Here is a 20,528-nt window from a genome sequence, read left to right as displayed (position 1 = left end):
GTCTAAAGATGACAGGGAGTGTAAGTTAAAATTGCTCAAATCAATAGCCAGGCACAGCAAAACATTCCTGTAGTCCTAGCTACTCAGGAGAAGGCTGAAGTCCAGGAGTTCAAGACCAGTCTGGGCAACATAGCAAGACTGGTCTCTTAAAAAGGTTACTCAAATCACAAGGAGAGCCAGAGTTCATTTAAACTAGTGATCTTAAAAAACTTTGATAAGGGCAAATGATTGTTACCAGAATTACCTGAGGCATTTTTAAAACTTTTTAGTATAGAAGAATCAAAACACATACAGAATAAACAAGAGTGATGTCACTGAAAATGACTAAGTAGGGAACTTCAAAAATCTGTTTCCATTAAAGCAGTGATTTAACTGGCAAAAACTGTCAGAATCAAATTTTTCAGAGCTCTGGAATCCAATAAAAAAAAGTTACAACAAGTAGGTGAATGCTGGTTGAATGAATGAAGAAAGAAGCTGCTGAATTTGGGGAAGAGAGCACTGGGTTCTTTTAACTTATTCACCAAGCCCCGCTCAGTTCGGCAGCAGCTGTGAAGACAGTGATCTATATTCCTGGAAAAGGTTGCTGGTACTAGCAGGAGCAATGATCTTATTCTTATTTTCAAAGAATTTTGGTTGTATGTTTTAAGCTGCCCGGTGGCTCCCTGAAAGACAGGCTCAGGGCTTGCCTTTGTTTTTCTTGACTTGGATCTTTCTCAGGGCCAAAGCGGCTGGTCGAAAGCATTTAAAAGCTGCAGCCACCTGTGGCAAGGGATAAAAGTGAGGGCGAGCAGTAGATGGGTAATCCTGGGAAGGAAGAGGTGGCTAGGGAAGGAGATACACGGGGGAGTAAGGGCTTTGAAAAGCTCCTGTGCATACTGGGGAATCTAGAAGACCACCACGTACTCGGGGCTGGACACATGCCCATGGAAGACCTGAGGAGACCCCAAGCTTTCACTTCTGGCTGACCTGTAGGTTCCCTGAAAGCAGGAAGTGAAGGCTAAGGCAGAATCGTAAATGGCTTGTGTTTGAAGAAGTGCCCCATCACAGAACCAATATACAAAGACTGGGAGGATAGTTTTTCATTTTTCTTTGGCTCCAGGTGTTTAAGGACACCTCTGTCATCTCAGTAGCTGACCACTAAACATAACAGAACAGAGACTTCAGTGGCCATGCATGACAAAGAATACAGTCTTTACACACACACTAAACAATAAACACAATGGTATATGAATCCATCATCCTGCTCCCACAATTATCAACATTTGGCCATTCTTGTTTCATCCATCCTGTGACCCACTACCCACACTCCACTTGGTTTTGTTGTTATCTTTTTACAGTTTCTTAAAAGGTAATCTTTATATACATTGAAGATAAATATTACCTTTTAATAAATGTATACAAAATGTATTTACATATATGTTAACTAGTCAGTTTTGACAAATGAATATGTATGCTTCTGTAACCTGCATTTCTACCAGGATATAGAACTTTTCCATCTTCTTGGAAAGTTTCCTCATGACCTTTCCAGTAACTCCCCTAGGATTTATTGTTTTTCATACTGCCTATGTTCCAATCCCTTGCCTTATTGGCCCTCCCCACTGAGATGGTCAATCATTGCTTTAGGGAGCCACTGTTATTGGTGGGAGCATGTGAGGCCTCTTATGTATCTGCCTGGCCAATCCACTATTCCGTGTAACAAGTAGAGTAAATACTCATGGACGCTTTGGGAGAAAAGGCCAGAGGTGAGTAGTACCCCCAACAGACGTGGAGGTTCCTAGATTATGTCATTGTAGAGTGTGGCTGCTGCTGGTGGTGGTGGTGGTGGGAACGGCAGCAGTAGCAGCAGCAAGGGGCTTCTGAATGAGGAACCCTCCATGGAATGTTAGGCAGGAGCTTTCAGAATGGTTTAATTCCTCAAGCCTCTGCATATGCCAGTCCCTTGTCCTGTATCACCGGATATTATCAGGTTGCTTCTTATACATTCTTTTAGAAAGCTCACCTAGATTCCTGATTAGACCTGATACCCTCCTTTTTGCTCCCACTTTGCATTTCTATTATGATGCCATGTCATATTAAAACTGTGAGCGTGTTGGTGCCCTGAAATAGTTGTAAACTTTTTGAAGTCAGAATTGGGGGCTTATACATCTGTGGATTTTCAGCCTCTAGGCTGATTATATATAGTAAGCACAGAATACATGTTTTGAAAGTAGATTCCTGTTGCAAATGTGGCCTTTCACCTTATACCTCAGAGCATGGGCCATTTTGTGGACTAACACTTTTCCCTGTCTATCGGAGAGTTGTGTTGTAAGAGCATGTCATTTACCACAACGGGAGCTTGACCTGACTATGGGTCTGAATCAGTTTTGATGAGGTTTGGGATGTGTGTGTGCCAAAAATAGCTATTTTTTTAAAAAAAGAATAACCACTTATTAGAGTAGATACAGAACTCTTGTTTGGCCAAATTTTAATACTGCTTTACATGTTTTCTGTTTGTGAAACAATTCTTATTACATTTATAACCAAAAATTTCAACTGATAACAGGTTTAATTTTCACTGTCAAACACACAGTTGATAATCTTGAGGGGAAAATACATCAAAGGCGTATATATATAATTATAGAAGTTCTTATTGTACATGTAGTATGGAAGATACATTTTATTACTTTTTACGTATTCTGGAAGACATTCAAATGAAGGTAAACAAATTCAAACTGGTTGGTAAACTGTTCTGGTGCTTTCAGGTCCTTCATTTTCTTTTTTTGTGATAAGAAAATCCAAAATTATTGTTGAATTTCTCATCGTACATTCATCTAAAAACAGTAAAAAAACTTGTAAAGGAAGATTGAAGATTGGTTAATTTAGGCGTTTTATAGTGGCTCATCATTAATTGACTGCTGGGGATACCTGCTAGAGAAGGAAAAAAAGTTGGAGAAAATTCCTCTAGTTATTTAAATCTGGTAAAGAAATAAAAGAAAACAGACAAAGATAATTGCAAAGCCACACGATGCTAAAAATAGCTAATTTTTAAGTGTGATGCTTATTCACTTTTGTACCTTCTGCAAGGTGCCAAGCATGTCAGAAGCACCACCAATGCTGGCACTGCCCCATCCCAGGTCAGCTGGGCTCATGGTGCTCCACCCTGAAGGAGACCTCATGGTTTTCCCGTCTTCTCCCCAACATAAACCATCATCCCTGGGAAATGTGTCTGTGTAAGCCCCAGCTTGGGGCATGCTTCTGCCCATCAGTGTGGAGCCTGGTCCTTCAGGCTGATAAAGGATCTCATTCCATTTATTGAAGAGTGACCTTTCTTCACCTTCCATTGTGATTCCTTTTGAAAAGTTCCTGGCTTCCTCTTCCACCCCGTAGCAGGGAGCTGGCTTCCAGGCAAAGTCTGAGCAGGCTTGAGGAGAGTGGCTGAGCAGGGTAAATAGAAGGTTGTGAGGAAGGAAGTTATTTTTGGTCATTTATGGTTGAGAGGTGTCTTAGCCTGAATTTCTTAGGAAACAGAACCTGAAGCAAAGTTTATGAGCTCATGCTCTGTAGGGGTGTGGGAGTACAATTCCAGGGAGGTGAGAGTGAGGGAAGAGGGGAAATGAGATGGGAATGAGAAAAAGCAAATACAAAGAGTTGTTTTACCAAACTGGCTACAGTTTAACCAAGAAGCCCAGCTATTGCGCCATCAAATGGTAGGTCTCAGGAGAGGTTGAACAGAAACACTGTGTTTGGGAACAGTCTGTTGGGAGGAGGGGAGAACTGATCCACTGTCTCCTCCCTATCCTCCTACTCTGATCAGCCAAGGTTCTTCCCCATGAGGCCTTCGCCCTTTCATATTTCTAGGTTGTGTTACCTGGACCCTCTGGGCAGCTGCTGGGGAAGGCAGAACTCATAAGGTAGACCATGGTGAGCTAGCGGCACACCCTCCCTTCCTGCCTGTAGCAGAAGCCTCAGGGGCCCTCCAGTGTGTGTGCCTAGGAGGTTGGGGTGGGTGGCTCCGTGGGTCCCGCAGTGTGGGAGATGGGATGCACAAAGTCTGACATGTGAGGCATGAGGTGTCCTGCCACGTTGTGTCTTGAGTGACATGGGAGACTGGAAGCATCTGCAGGAGCAAGCCCAGCAGGCTGTGCAGGTGAAGAACTACAATGATGTGGCCTCTGCTATGAAGATAATATAGAAGCTCCATGAATCTTTCTACAACCAACCAAATCCTCCTCTCTGTGGCCTATAAGAATGTGGTAGTGCCAGGCGAGCCTTCTGGAAGTTCGCCAGTAACACTGACCAGGAATAAGTGGCTAAGCTCATCTCAGGACACATACAAACTAGATCCTCTTTAAGAAGTATGACCATAGGGGGCGTGGTGGTTAGTAGAAGACAGAAAGACAGAAAGAAGGGGGACCTGCGCACAGTGGCTTATGCCTGTAATCCCAGCACTTTGGGAGGACTAGGTGGGAGGATCATTTGAGACCAGGAGTTTGAGGCTACAGTGAGCTGTGATTCACCACTGCTCTCTAGCCTGGGTGACAGAGCCAGACACTGTCTCTAAAAATGAATGAATGAATGAATAAAGAAGCAAATAAATAAATAAATGGAGCCCCCCCCCACCCCCCACCCCCAACACAAACACACACAAAGAGGGGCCTGGCTTCTTCAGAGAGCAAAGGATTCTGTTGTGTTTGTGCTCTGCCACTTGCATATATCTTGTGAGCTCCCATAAGTCTGGGGCCATTTTCAGGTTGTGGCACTGAGTGCAGCGTCTGGCATACATTAGGAACTGTGTAAATGAAATGGGCAAGAGACAAAGTGAGTCTACCTAGGAAAAAGCCCTTCACAGCATCTAAGCAGGGTAAATGACCCTGGTGCAGATGGAGATTGGCCTTGCTTTCCAGAGCCATGAAGAGAAGGCTCATCCCAGTGCTGGTGGCTGCCTGTGCGAAGTTGTGATTTAGAGAATTTTATAGCCCTGTTTTCAGATGTTCACTCACCATTTACTGCTGTGCTGCTAATAAACATCTTGTCATAATGATAAATGGGGCAACTCGAGGGGGACGTGGGAGCCGTGTTTAAAGAGCCTTGTGTTCTGCAGAATACCAACCCTGCCTGTGGATCAGAGAGCCCCAAATTTATTTTTAAAAATCTGTCTTTATTGTTGATGTGACTGAAATCCAAGAGAGGCAAACTGTAACTTTGTTGGAAACCTCCAAAGGGAGGGGCCCCGGGGGCTGCAGGGAGCTGTCCAGGGTCCTGTGGCTGGGGAGAGGATGGCACAGTGGCCTCTGGACACTGTGGGGCATTCTTCCAGAGTTTGTGGTGAGCTTTGGTCAGGAGGAAAGAGGAAGCCTCCTTGGGGACAGATTTCCCAAGGTTCCCAAACTGAGATGCCACACTCCTCAGTGCCCAGGTATGTGGTCAGAATATGAGTTGAGACAACTGGGGAAAGCCTGGCCCTCATGGTGCAGTGAAGCATAGTGCATGCTTCAGGCAACAATAAAGATTTCCCCTAGTGCCGATGCTTTTGCGTTGCAGAGATAGTGCCACATGCCACCACCCTGTGGGTTCAGTCTTCTGCTGACACCCTCTTAGCCCTTCTTCAGGTGCCCCTCCTTCCCCTTCCTCCTCTCTTTTCCTCCCCTCATCCTGTCCTTCCCATCCTTCTCCTTTCCTTTCTACCACACCCACGCTTCACACCCGCTGCACAGTGGAAGGCTGAGATGGGACAAGGGCCAGGATACAGAGGCCACTTGCAGGTGGGCATTGTGTTGTTTATGATGGGAGGAAAGAAAGCATCCACAGAAAAGTGAAAAGCTTCAAAGTGACTGGCAGCTGGGAAGAGGCCAGTTTGGGCTTGCTAATTTTGAATTCAGGCAGCTGGTGAACTGCCTGTTGCCCATGACATTGGCATTTCAAGAGTAATGAGGAAAATGTAGAGAGATGTCAGTCCACTTTATCTTAGAGAGGCAATAGGCCTCAATTCTTTGAATTGAGGGTTTCATTTGAAAATGAGAAGAGATACGTTTTATTCTGATGCTCACATCCAAGATGAAAAGAGAAAGCTCCATGTCCTCAGCAGGAACTCAGTGCCTCAGGTGGCAGAATTCTTTGGTTCAGGAAACCTCTCAGCATCCCTGTGTGTAGGGTTAAGTCTTGTCTGAGTCCAGAGAGACAGTCAGGTTGTACAGTCATAACTCAGGGGCCTGGGTTCTTTCTTCAAGTCTCACGCAGCAACAGTAGCTTCTGGGCAGGGTCAGCACACTTCCAGAGGCAGAGGCCAATCTTCTAGCTATCTTCTAGCACTACAATGATGCGGCTGTGCTGTGCAGATGAAGCACTACGATGATGTGGCGAAAACTTGGAGGCAAGAGTAACTATCTTCTAGCACTACAAACACAATTCAACTAATAGTAGACTCAGCTGGGTTAAAAAACATCTTTTTTTGATACTTAAATATTCTTAGGAAGGACTAAGACACACTGAAATGCGGAGTTCCTTGACATTTTTTATGCAGAGAAGCTGAGGCTCTGGGGCCTCCTTCCAGTTGGAATGGCACAGGGGACGCAGGGAAGGAGGCAGCTGCTTTCCTCTGGCACCAAGAATTTTGAGATGCTGGCAAACTCTAGGTCCTACCTTGATCCCAGAGGCAGGCTGAAATTTCCATAGCTCTGGAGCCATAGGAAAGAAGAATTGCTGGCAGCCTCTGGCTTTACCTTTTAATGTTTTGGCAACATGGTGTAAGAACACAGGCTTTTAAATCACAAACTTATGTTCAAATCTCAGCTTCCCTGCTTCATAGGTAGGAAAGTTACTCATCTTTGTCTATCAAATAAGGAGAAAGACGTGACCCCCTAATGTGTCATGGGATTCAGTGAAGTAGCATATTGTAAACAGCAGGCACACAGTAGCCCCATGTGAAGGTTAGATTCTCAGCAGAGACATAAATCAAACCCTCTATCAATAATGATAATTTTCTTCTCTCCAAACTGATAGTTCTTATTTATGTCTTACATCTTATTGAATTGTCTAGAATTTTATAAACAAAATAATAAACCATGATAGAAATAATGGGAATCTTTGTTTGAGGCCTCTAGTATTTTACAGCTAAAAATAAAGTCAGTTGGAAAGAGAATCTCTTTATCATACTGAGAAATGACTCATCTCTTCTCGCATTTTAAAATGTTTATTTAGAATGCATTTGAATTTTATTAAATGCCCTATTGAAATAATCATATGCCTTTTTTTTTTTTTAACAGAATCTTGCTCTGTTGCCCAGCTGGAGTGCAGTGGTGCAATCTTGGCTCACTGCAACCTCTGCCCCTTGGGTTCAAGCGATTCTGATGCCTCAGCCTCCTGAGTAGTTGGGATTATAGGCATGCACCACCATGCCCAGCTAATTTTTCTGTTTTTCTTAGAGACAGGGTTTCACCATGTTGGCCAGGCTGGTCTCAAATGCCTGACCTCCAATGACCTGCCCACCTCAGCCTCCCAAAGTGCTGGGATTACAGGTGTGAGCCACCGTGCCCGGCCAGTCATATACTTTTGTCATAGACAGTTATATGCTGCAAAATGATGTTTCAGTCAAGGGTAGACCACATATACTATAGTTGTGTCATAAGGTTATAATATTTTAGCAGTCCTTTTTCTGTGTTTAGATATGTTTAAGATACACAAGTGCCTACCATTGTGTTACAGTTGCCTACAGTATTCAGTATAGTAATATGCTGTACAAGTTTGTAGCCTAGGAGCATCAGGCTATACCATATACCCAAGGTGTGTAGTAGGCTCTATCATCTATGTTTGTGTAAGTACACTCTATGATGTTCGCATAATGACAAAATCGCCTAATGATACATTTCTTTTTTGTTTGTTTGTTTGAGATGGAGTCTCACTCTGTTGCCTAGGCTGGAGAGTAACGGCATGATCTTGGCTCACTGCAACATCTGCCTCCTGGGTTCAAGTGATTCTCTCACCTCAGCCTCCCAAGTAGCTGGGACTAAAGGTGCACATCACCACACCTAGCTAATTTTTGTATTTTTAGTAGAGACGGGGTTTTGCCATGTTGGCCAGGCTGGTCTTGAATTCCTGACCTCAAGTGATCTGCCCGCCTCAGCCTCCCAAAGTGCATTACAGGCATAAGCCACCGCGCTTGCCCCCTAATGATACATTTCTCAGAACGTATTCCTGTCATTAAGTGATATGTGACTGATAAGTGGTGATAAGGTATATTCATAGATTTCTTAGTGTTGGACTAGCCTTATATTTATGGGATACACTTTGCTGTATCACTGGAGATTTTTTTTTTTTTTTTGAGATGGAGTTTCGCTATTGTTGCCCAGGCTGGAGTGCAATGGCACGATCTCGGCTCACAGCAACCTCCGCCTCCCGGGTTCAAGCCATTCTCCTTCCTCAGCCTCCGGAGTAGCTGGGATTACAGGCATGCGCTACCACGCATGGCTAATTTTGTATTTTTAGTAGAGACGGGGTTTCTCCATGTTGGTCAGGCTGGTCTCGAACTCTGGACCTCAGGTGATCCACCCGCCTCGGCCTCCCAAAGTGCTGGAATTACAGGCGTGAGCCACCGCCACCACGCCCGGCCTGGAGATTATTTTTTAATGTACGGAACCCATTCATAATATTTCAACTTGTTCTCCTATCTCTACTCTTTTAGTCCAAACTCTACACAGCGGCCAGACTTATCTTTCTAAAGTGTAAATCAGATCAAGTCACTCCCCTGCTTAAACACCTTCACTGATTTACCATTAATAACATAGAACTTCCTATCACAACCTGTAAGACCTTTTATTCTCTGACTCCCACCCAGCTCTCTTTCCATACTCCCCCTGGTTCCATCCAATAGCACTGGCTTTGAGCATGCCAGCCTTACTCTGTCACAGAACAATGTTCTTCTCCCAGATTTTTTCTGGACTATTACTTTCTCATTATTCATAACCCAACTCAAACATCACCTTCTTAGAGAGGCTCTTCCTGAGCTTTCTAGTTAGGCAGCTTTGTAATACCTCTTGATTACATTATCCTATCTTATTTTCTTAGAATTTTCCTATATCTGAACTTAAATTACTTTGTTTATGCCCTGATTGTCTGTCTCCTCCCACTAGGACGTATGTGCCTTGAGAGCATGGATTTCTGGTCTGTCCGGCTCACTGCTCCTCAGAACTGCTGCCTAGCGAATGATGGGTGCTTAATAAATATATTCACAAATAAGAATGACCTATTATATTCCCTTTTTATTTTTGGTCATTTGTCTGGTTTTCCAATAACTTCAAAGCCTTAATTGGATGCCTTCTCATCCTTTTCTGTGCCTGGGATCAGCTTACATGGCACAGGACCCTCAGAGTGGAACGGGACCTTATGGATTAGTTTCCTGACTTATTCAGTGCAGGAAGCCTCCTGTCCCATCCTGGCAGATGACTGTCCAGTCTCTGAAGATTTTTCTTGTGTTTTGAGATGGAGTTTAGCTTTTGTTGCCCAGGCTGGAGTGCAATGGCACGATCTTGGCTCACTGCAGCCTCTGCCTCCCATATTCAAGCGATTCTCCTGCCTCAGCCTCCTGAGTAGCTGGAATTACAGGTGCCCACCACCACGCCTGGCTAATTTTTTGTATGTTTTCAGTAGGGATGGGATTTTACCATGTTGGCCAGGCTAGTCTCGAGCTCCTGACCTCAGGTGATCCACCTGCCTCGGCCTCCCAAACTGCTGGGATCACCCAGCATCTGAAGATTTTTCTAGGAGCTGGTATGTGTATGGAATTTCTCTACTTCCAGTTTTAGCCCTAAGATCTTCTCTTTACTTTTCCAGGGGAAAATTATTGCAATGGGAGGCCTGATGACTTTTTGAGACCAAGGGTATGAAGACATAAAGAGAGCCATAGGGAGATGTCTAACTGGAGTGATCTCTTATCCACCATAAACGTCTTTGGGCCATGGAAGCAAGCCATGGTCATTGGTAGCCAACCTCCCCAAGACAGAATGAAGTCCCTATAGTATGCCCTTTGTTTAGTTTGGAGATTCTTGTTCTAAAAATGTAGATATATACTGTACTTCCCTTTTCTTTTCTGCATTTATTAAGTCTTTCTTCCTTTCTCTAAAAACATTTTGCTATTTTTCCATGGCCTTTGGGGTCCTGGGGACAATAGAAAAGAGGTAAACAACAACAACAAAAATGATCTTGGTGACTACCCACCTCTGCAAAGGAATTTCCCATTTGGTGGTGTAATTCTTATTGATGTCTCTGTTTTGTTTTTCCTCTTGATTATGAACCCCTGGGTGAGGGCTGATGGCTTATTGTCTTTGAATGTCAGTGTCTGTCAGAGAGTAGGGACTGGGTTCACATTGGTTAAAGGTCCCCTGTTTTGGATCACCAGTGACATCAAGGGTATGTGTGTGCCACACCAGGAAAAATCACAGGCTCCTGAGTCATTTGAACTAAGGTTTGAACCTTGAAGCTGTTACCTACTGCTTGAGTGATCTTGGGTGTGTTGCTTCAATATTTTCTAAGCTTTAGGGTTTTTTTTTTTCATGCAAAATGGAGATCATAAAACCTATACCTTACAGGCTTGTAGGGAGGATTAACCAAAATGTAAAGTGCCTGCACTTAGTAGGTGTCCTGTGACCCATAGTCACTAACATTAATCTTTCATGTACTCCCAAGACCTCCAAGCAGGGCTCAGTTTATTTATCCTGGCTAATTATCATCAGCAAGGAGGCCTCCCAACCTTCTCATTGGGCCTAATTACCCAAGTGAAGTCATCCACAGGGAGTGGAGCTGCCATCTGCTCTGAAGCCTCCCAGGCTGGGCCTCCCCTCCCACTTCTGGAGCCCAGGAACAGATGTGGGAGGCTGAGCAGGCAAGACTTCCGTTGCTGTGGTTAGCAGCTGAATTTCTGGAATTTCCGCTAACAGCTCAAATCAGAAAGCTAGAACAGCTGTATATTTCCCTGGGGCCTGCCAGGGCTTTATACATGTGTGTAGGAAGCCCCTTTTCTTCTTCCTCCCCTCCTCACCAACGTTTTTTTTTTTTAATTACTGACATTTTCTGTCAATGGTGATGATATAGGAAAGGGCAGAGGGGGAGAGGGTGACAGTGAGGGTGCAGCAGGTTGGGACCCAGCAAAATGACCTTTGGGGCCTAACATCCTTTGTCTCCAGGAGATCCATAGTGTAGAAAGAGCAGCAGTAAACAGGGAATCAGGAGGTCTGGAGTTGGGAACCAGCATTTTTGTTAATGCGTCTGGGGCTGTGGCAAGTCACTTCACATATCTTGGGCTCAGCATCCTCATACATGTGATAAGGGGTGGACCTAGATGAGTTCCAAGATCTTTTCTGTAAAGATCCAAGTTCTCTTTCTGTATTTCTGGGTCTCTTTCTGTAAAAGTCCATGTTCTCTTTCTGTATTTGTGGGTCTCTTCCCACATTATCCCAACAATGGGACAGTGTCCCTGAGCCTGTGCTCCATTCCCTGGATTGGCCTCTGGTTACTGAATCTTCTATGATGTGTTAGATGATGGAAGTTGTCACATAAACTTATCATGGTCCTAGGGGTCTTTCTTGGACAGATATAGTATTTTCAAACATACAAGATAGGTTTTCTAACACTGGAAATTCAAACAGTGTACAGAGCGTTGGGGGAGACTATGTGTGTGTGACAGATTGAGCCAGGGCTGGAGGGGCATGGTGAGAAGAGCAAAGCCCTGCCAGCCATCCCTTAGATCTTCCACGGCCACTATGTTCAGACATACGTATGCCCTTGTGTGGTCTGATGCTTTGTTCTAACACAATGGCTGTCACTCATTGAATACCTGTTGTGTACCAGGCATTGCTCTGGCTAGTCTCTAATCCTCATAGGAACCCTGCAAGGAGGGAGTTACAGTATTTATCACTTACAGCTTCAGATATTCCCAAGTACCCCAGAGGTCCATGTGGTGCAGCAACCTGCAATGTTGGGTTTGCTCCATTTGCTAAGAGGCTGGGTGCAGAGGGAAGTTACCTGCCTGGTGAGGGAGGCTTGCTCACTGCTCAATGCCTGCACCTCGATCCCTCAGAAGTCATGACTCTTGAAATAATAGTTTAGTTCTTTGGTGGAAAATGGCCTCTGAAAAAAAGCCAGTTACTAGTGTTGAGGATGTAGGTGAAAAGAAAATAATGAGGGCCAAGAAGGTGGACCAGAAAATAGAAATTTGAGATAAAAACTGGGAGGTTGGATTTAGCAGTGGCTCAGGTTCATAATGCAACTGAGAGAGCTCACCACATTTTCTTTATAGAAATGAGACAAAGTGATTCAAAGGCACTGTAAGGAATGTTCCAGCCTGTGCAAATGATAACATTTGACTACCATGTGGAAGGCACTCAAAATGCAGGTTACATGGAGTGTGGGTCATGAAGGCCAATGAGCCCCAAAGCCCCATTCTCAAGGAGTTTACGTCTAGCAGAGACACAGACAAATAAATGGCCAAATATTCTAGAAAATTCTATAAGATAAATACCCATGACTGGGATGCTTAAAGGGCTATCATAATTCACAGGATTCATTTCTAACTTAGGTCATTCAGGAAGGCCTCTTGGAGGAGGGATTTATTAAGCTAGATTTTATAAGGTTAGTAGGATTTAGATGGGAGGGAGGGCATTTTGGGCAAAGGGACTAGCATGAGACAAGGTCTGCTTGTTAGATGGTCTGGATATGGCTGGCACATGGTAGATAGACCAGTTTGGCTTCAGTGTAGAATTCATGGAAGTATTATTAAGAAAAGGCCTAGAGGAATAGGTGCTCTGCTTTATGGGAAGTCCTCGAGTGCCAGCCTAGGGAGTTTGGGTGAGCTATATTATGCTGTAAAAACAAATAAGTCTAAAACCTCAGAAGCTTAAATCAACAAAGCTCAATTTTTGCTCATGCTACAAGTCCATCCCAGGTCAGCAGGAAGCCTGCTTCCTGTCCTTCTCACTCCAGGATCATGCTGATGGAGCTCCCACCTTCTGAAATGTACTTTGAGACAGTTGGAGGGAGAAGACATGGAAATTTGCACATCAGTACTTAAAGGCTTCCACTTAAAAGTAGCGTGTCAGCTGGGTGTGGTGGCTCACGTCTGTAATCCCAGCACTTTGGGAGGCCAAGGCAGGTGGACCTCTTGAGGTCAAGAGTTCCAGACCAGTCTGGCCAACATGGTGAAACCCCGTCTCTACTAAAAATACAAAAATTAGCCAGGCATGGTGGCACGTGCCTGTAATCTCAGCTACTCAGGAGGCTGAGGCGTGAGAATCACTTGAACCTGGGAGATGGAGGTTGCAGTGAGCAGAAATCATGCCACTGCACTCCAGCCTGGGACACAGAGTGAGACTCCGTCTCAAAAAAAAAAAAAAAAAAAAAAGTCGTGTGTCATTTCCACTCACATTTTGTTGGTCGAGGTTAGTCATATGGTCGTGGGAAGAGGAGGGAAAGACATTCCCACCATGGGCCTGGAAAGAAGAGGACTGGGATATCGGTGAAAATCATCGATTGCCACAAGTAGAGAGGGTGTGGGTGGGCTTCTAAGCTTTTGTATCTGATGGTGACATGACCCCTTGAGCTTCCTGCTTCATAGGTACGTTATTGTCCATACTGAACGCACTGAAATGGCCTGCTCCGTGTTGGTCTCCCGGGGATCAGTTCTTTTTCTTATTTGTTCTTCAGGGGTCCACGGATTGGGTGCTTAAGCGGGATTTGTAATATAGATAAATGAGTTTATTTTTTGAAGGATGGATTTGGAGAGAGGATAGATCGGAGCCTGAGGAAGACAATTATTATATTTCTCCCAGTTAAGTTTGAAGAAAGAAAGATACTCTCCACAGAGCTGTTTTGGCCTTTTTATTGGGAAACATTTTGTCACTCAAATGCTAATAATTAGAAATAAAGCAAAATACTTATTTTGCTAATAATTAGAAATAAAGCAATCAGTGTTAATAATTACAAATAAAGCAAAATACTTACTTCCTGGAAACCTGAAAACTGCTTGTGCCTCTTGCCATGCTCTTCCCTAAGGGGCCTATGCCCAATTTCCCCATAGAATGAAACATTTGGGAATTGTTCCAATCTAGTTTGGTGTGTCTGGAGTGCTGGCCTTTTTCCTGTCCCTGGTCTAATGGGTACATGAGTCTGGTAGCTTCTGGCTCCAGAAGGATTGATGTGGTCAGCCTTGGCAGTGACAACTCATAAGATCAAAGCGTCTTTTGAAAACAGCATTGCTACTGACAGCCCCAAGCTTGATTAGATTGTGACTGGATTAGAAGGCCCCAGTGCAATTAGCTGCTTCTCTAGCTTCCCCTCCTCCCACTGTGGGCAGAGGCTGCCATGCAGGGCAAGATGCAGGCAGGGGTATAAATCCCCTCTGTCTTGCATGGGGGGTGACTTGATTTCTATCTAGTCAAAGGCACGCTTGGGCTGCCTGTGTCACAGTCTGTGTTACTCTCTGCTTTTTGGCAGCCCCAGCAGCATTCTAATGGTTTCGCCTGCCATAGAGAAGCTTTGGTTAAGAGCAAGGGCAGGGGCAGTGCAACCTGGGGTTGGGGTCCAGGTTGGGGGAGAAGATGGATGAGAGGGAAGATGGCAGGGAAGGGATGAAAGGGAAAGTAAGGCTGAAGAGAGCCTAGCTCATTCTGGAGGGGCTGTTAATAACCGCTGCACCTGAGATTCCTGCATCAGGTCTACTAGATGTAAAACTCAAAGATGTTGAACTTGTGTTGGGGAGGAGAAAAGACAATATATGTATTTTTTGGTAGAATTGTGAGCGGTAGAAGTCACACACCTCAGGAGTAAGGGACTCATAGCTCTAGTCTTACCTCTGCTTCTTACTAGCTGTCTAGTCCTAGGAGGGTCATTTCACATTCCTGACATCTGTTTTCATCATCTGTAAGACCAGACAGTTGGACTAGATGAGCTCTAAAGTCCTTTTGGGGCTAGTATCCCATGAGTCTGTTTGGTAAGTATTAGTAGGGCCTGTAATGCCCTATTTAAAATTTTATAAGTCCAGGCATGGTGGCTCACACATGTAATCCCAGCACTTTGGGAGGCCAAGGCGGGTGGATCACTTGAGGTCAGGAGTTCGAGACCAGCCTGGCCAACATGGTGAAACTCTGTTTCTACTAAAAATACAAAACAAAAACAAAAACAAGCCAGTCATGGTGGTGCACGCCTATAGTCCCAGCTACTCAGGAGGCTGAGGTGGGAGGATCACTTGAACCTGGGAGGTCAAGGCTGCAGTGAGCCAAGATTGCTCCACTGCACTCCAGCACAGGTGACAGAGTGAGACTCCATCTCCCCCACCAAAAAAAAAATTAAAAATAAGTAAATAACATTTTGTAAGTTATAAATACACACACGCACATTTGGAATCAGTTTATTGGTTAAAAGTTAACCAATAAATTTGAGTTAAGGCTAAATTTCCCCACCTATAAAGTAGGAATAAATACAGTACTTATTTCATAGAGTTATTGAGAAATTTAAATTAGGTAATACATAGAAAATACTTACATAGGACTTGTTTTGTAGTAAATGCTTAAATATAATAGCTATTGTTGTTGTTATTATGGGACTGTCCACATAGATGCCCATTTGACCAAATGACTAGTAGAAAAATATACATTGAATTATTACTGAATATGTGCAGCATGCCCGCACTCTGATGGCTCTAGGGGAATGCAATATGTAAGAGCTTCCCTGTTCTTGCTGGGAAGATAAGATAAAAAAAAATCCGGAACTCTCAAACAGCACTGAGAGACTGTGTATACTCAATGACTAGGATCAGTAATGTAGAAGTTCAGAGAAGTGTTGGAGAATTTGGAGAGGGCTTCACAGAAGGAGTGAGACTTGAAGGATAAGCAGATTTTAGGGGAGAGTATGGAGTGGATATTTTGGGCAGGGAGGAAGGCAATGACATGAATGGAGTGAACGTGGTGGGTGAGATGCAGTCCTTTCCACCCTATATGTGTGGGAAGAGTCTTCTTTCATTCTTGATGTATTAGTCAAGCCTGCTAACTACTAGCTTGCTCATAACCTTGCTGGAGCTGGGGCTTGCGTGTGTGTGAACATATTTGTGTTCTTGTGTGTTGCTGTTTTAGAATCTGTCAAAAATATGGATGACTCCCTTCCTAGGGCCAAGTCTTATTTAATTCTTTGACTTTCAACAAGACAGACATTTCAGGAAGCCAAGAGATTGTTAGAAGGTTCACACTGTTCCTTTATTCCTTTTCCAACCCAGCATCGAGCAATAGTCAGATACTATTTGCACTTCTTCCAGGCTTTCGTTAAAGGTGGAATTTTCTCAAGTGTCTGAACAGTCTGGGGCTCTTGAAGGCAGATCCAGGCAGATCTGCTCACAGTTCACAGTGGGCACAATTAGCACTGGTGGAGGTGGTGGTGGTGATGGTGACAGTGGGAAGGGGTCATGACACCACTTATTGCCTTCCCTGGGGCAGAAATCATGGGCTTGTCACACATTGAATTATAACTCTCTTACCTCAATTGGGATGCTAATAGAAGCATAAAGATCAAGCCAGCCTGGTTTCTAAATAAAGAGGCTTAGAAGACATTCTGTCATTGTTACATTTTCTTCTTTTTCAGACAGCCTCTCTTCAGGGATATGGGCACCTGATGCTGGTTAATTTACTTAAGAACAATAGACAGGATCATCTTCAATTCTATCTGTTTCCTAAGAGAAAGGAAAAATATCACTTTTTGGCAATGTCAGAAATTCTGAGGATCTTCCTTAATGTTCTGTCACTTTTTGGATGCCAGCCAGTCAGAGTAGGAGGCGAGGGTGGTTCAGTGCCAGGTGTCATGCTGTGTGTGGGGCTCTGTGCTAGGTGCTGAAGATGGGTGAATCTTAAGAGGAACTTGAGTATCCCCAAAGCCCTAGTGGAGTAGGTGTTGAGACTGGGAATGGACTGAGAATGGAGGTGTCTCTGGTAGGTGACTCAACAATGACTTCAAGTAGTGTGACCTCCATTTAGGAGTTTTAAAATTCTCTAATAGTTATTGATCACTGAATACACTTGTGTTTATTCATCCAGTTTTCAGCTAATATGTTTTCAGGATGTAATGTGTGCTGGGCACTCTGTTAGGCATTGACTCTAACTGTGAACAAGGCAGGCCTGGTTCCTGCCCCTCATGGAGCCTACATTTTAATAGGGCAGGCAGATAATAAATGAGTAAATGGAAAATAAACAAAATACTTAAAGATTGTAATAACTGCCACAAAGGAACCAAGTGGAGTGTTGTAATGTAGAAGAAAGGGAATACTACTTCATGCCTTCCCTCCACCCCCAGCTACTTATGCCTCCTTTTTCTCTAACCCTTAGGTTTTCATCAAATTTCTGACTATAATGAGAAATTAGAAGCTTTCAGATGTGAACTCCTTCATCTTCCTGCCACTAAATCTGAAAACATTAATACATTTTCTTCCCCCTGTTAACAATAGAGTATGTATTCCTTTTCTACTAAATGCCAATCTTTCCATTATCTTCTGGATCTCATCCCTTCTTATCCTCTCAAGGATTGCACTTATTTGATGATTTGCATCCTCTCCAGCATTATCAACCTCCCTTTCTCTGCTGGGTCATCCCTATACTATACAAGAACACCCTGACATCTCCAAATATCAAAAACCCCTTTATTGACCTCACTTCTCTATCCAGGTACTGTTACATTTCTCTGTCCCATTTCATACCCAACTGGCATGAACTCATCTCACACACCTTCTCTACTACCTTCTCTCCCATTTAATTAAACACTCACTTGCAGCCATAAAAAAGAATGAGATCATGTCCTTTGCAGGGACATGGATGGAGCTGGAGGCCGTTATCCTTAGCAAACTTACACAGGTACAGAAAACTAAATACCACATGTCCTCACTTACAAGTGGGAGCTAAATCATGAGAACACATGGACACATAGAGAGGAACAACCCATATTGGGGCCTTTTGGAGGACGGAGGTTGGGAGGAAGAAGAGGATCAGGAAAAAAAACTAAAGGGGACTAGGCTTAATACCTGTGTAATGAAATAATCTGTATAACAAACCCCCATGACACAAGTTTACCTATGTAACAAACCTGAACCTATACCCATGAACTTAAAAAAAAGTTAAAACAAAACAAACAAAAAAATAAGTGATATCTCATTTGGGGTTTGATTTGCATTTCACTAATGATTATTTCTGTTGAGCAGCTTTTCATGTGCTTATTGGCCATTTTACATCTTCTTTAGGGAAATGTCTATTCAAGTTTTTTGCCCATTTTTAAATCAAGTGTTTTTTTTTTTGTTGAATTGTTCTTTGTATATTCTGGATATTAATCCCTTAACAAAGATGTGATTTGCAAGTATTTTATCCCATTCTGTGGGTTGCCTTTTGACTTGGTTAATAGTATCCTTCACTGTGCAAAACTTAAAAAAATTTTTTGCATAAAGTCCAAAAAAACCCTAAACACTCACCATACTTCTTCCAATAAACCTCTGTCAAGGTTGTACTTGTTTCTGGCCCCATCACACCTGACCTCTTAGTGCACTAAAATCATTTTTGAAAACTCTCCCCTCTTGGACCTGGTGACCCTGATCCTCTTTCCTCTCTTTCTCTAACCTTCCTTGTTCTCTGCTTTATTTAATGGTTCTTCCTGCTCTACCTGATCTCTAAAAGCCAGTGTGTTTTAGTACTTGCCTTAAGCCTCCTCCTAATCTTTCTCTAAATTCTTTTCTTAAGTAATTTTATCCAATTCCATGAATTTAAAAGACATCTCTATGCTGATACTGCCCAAATTGTCCTCTTCAGCTAGGAACTTTATTTAAAACCACAGAATTGCCCGTTGCTTACCTTCTTGATGGACTCACATGCTTCTCAAATTTAGCATATCAAAATGGGACACTTGACTTTTTTCTCATCCACCCTACTGATCTAAGCTTTTCCATCTCATTTAGCACCACCTTCCACCCAGTTACTCAGTCCAAAACCTGGAAGTTATTCTTGGTTCTTCCCATTCTTTCTCTCTCCAAAATGCATCTTGAAACTATCTCCTTTCTATTTGTACTGCCACCTGTTAGTCCAGGGGACCATCATTTGTCCTCTGGACTCATGCAACAGCCTCTTAATGGAACTCCAAATTTCCTGTCTTTCTACAATTCAATCATTAAAAAAATTAAACAGTATCTTGACACTCATTTCCAGATATTCTAAGAATTACTGTATTTTCAATCTATGTTCTATTTATCTACTACTGTTCATTTTTACAGTTCTAACTTTTTAATCCCAGAAATAAGACATAACATTATTATATTATTTAGACAGTGTCAGTTTGAATTTTTTTTACCTGCTTTCCATTTTCTTTGCTCTCTGTACTTTTTTTGTATTTCAGATCATCCTTCTGTTTCTTCCCCATTTTTCCAAAGTATATCTTAAAAATATTTCTTATTAATTACAGGAACTGCATTTCATTTCAGAAGTATGTCTTTTAGGGCAGTTTCTTGGCAGTAAACTCAGTTTCTGTTTAATTTGTAAATGTTATTATTTTACCCTCTTAAAAAGATCATTTTGCTGGGTATGTAATTTTGTATTATTTTCTCTCAATGCATTTAAGTTGTAACTCTGCTGTTTTCTAGTCTCTGTTGTTGCTAGGGAGAAGATAGCTGTCATTCTAATGGCCATTCCTTTGTAAGTAATTTCTCCTCTTATCAAGCTCCTTTCAAAATCTTCTCTTCATCTTTTGTGTCATCCAGCTTTCTACTGTACTAGGTGTGGATTTCTTTTTATTTATCATATCTGGAATGTTTTACTTCCTGCAGTTTGGGATCTATATTTCTTACTAGCACTATAAAACTTGTGAAATCACCATTAAATTAAATATTGTCTCTCCTCCATTCTCTGTTTTTTTCCTCCTGGGATTCTAATCATACATGTATATCAGGCTATTCTCATTCTATTTTCAATACCTCTTAACTTCTCTTTTATATTTTCTTCTTCATTTCCCTTGGCTACCTTCTGCCAAGTCTTTGGATATATCTTCTAGCTAATGAATTCTCTCCTAAATTGAGTCTAAAACTATTGTTTAGCCAGTCCATCAAGTTTTTTTATTTTCATATTTTTCACTACTAATAGTTCCATTTCCTCTAAAACTTGTTTCTTTTCTAATGGTTTCTTGTTGAATGTTTATCTTTGTAATTGAATCATTTATTTCTTTTTTTTCAATTCATATACATTTTTTATTTTTGTAAAGATGGGGACTTGCTATGTTGCCCAGGCTGGTCTTGAACTCCTGGGCTCAAGTGATGCTTCTGCCCTGGCCTACCAAAGTGTCATATAAATTTTATTTTATTTTATTTTATTTTATTTTTATTATTATACTTTAAGTTCTAGGGTACATGTGCACAATGTGCAGGTTTGTTACATATGTATACATGTGCCATGTTTGTGTGCTGCACCCATTAACTTGTCATTTACATTAGGTATATCTCCTAATGCTATCCCTCCCCCCTCCCCTCACCCAACAACAGGCCCCGGTGTGTGATGTCC

Source organism: Gorilla gorilla, chromosome 1, assembly GCF_029281585.2.
Source record: "Gorilla gorilla gorilla isolate KB3781 chromosome 1, NHGRI_mGorGor1-v2.1_pri, whole genome shotgun sequence".
In the NCBI taxonomy this organism is placed as follows: domain Eukaryota; kingdom Metazoa; phylum Chordata; class Mammalia; order Primates; family Hominidae; genus Gorilla; species Gorilla gorilla.
The sequence above is the reverse complement of the archived record's forward strand: the minus strand, read 5'-3'. Positions refer to the sequence as shown.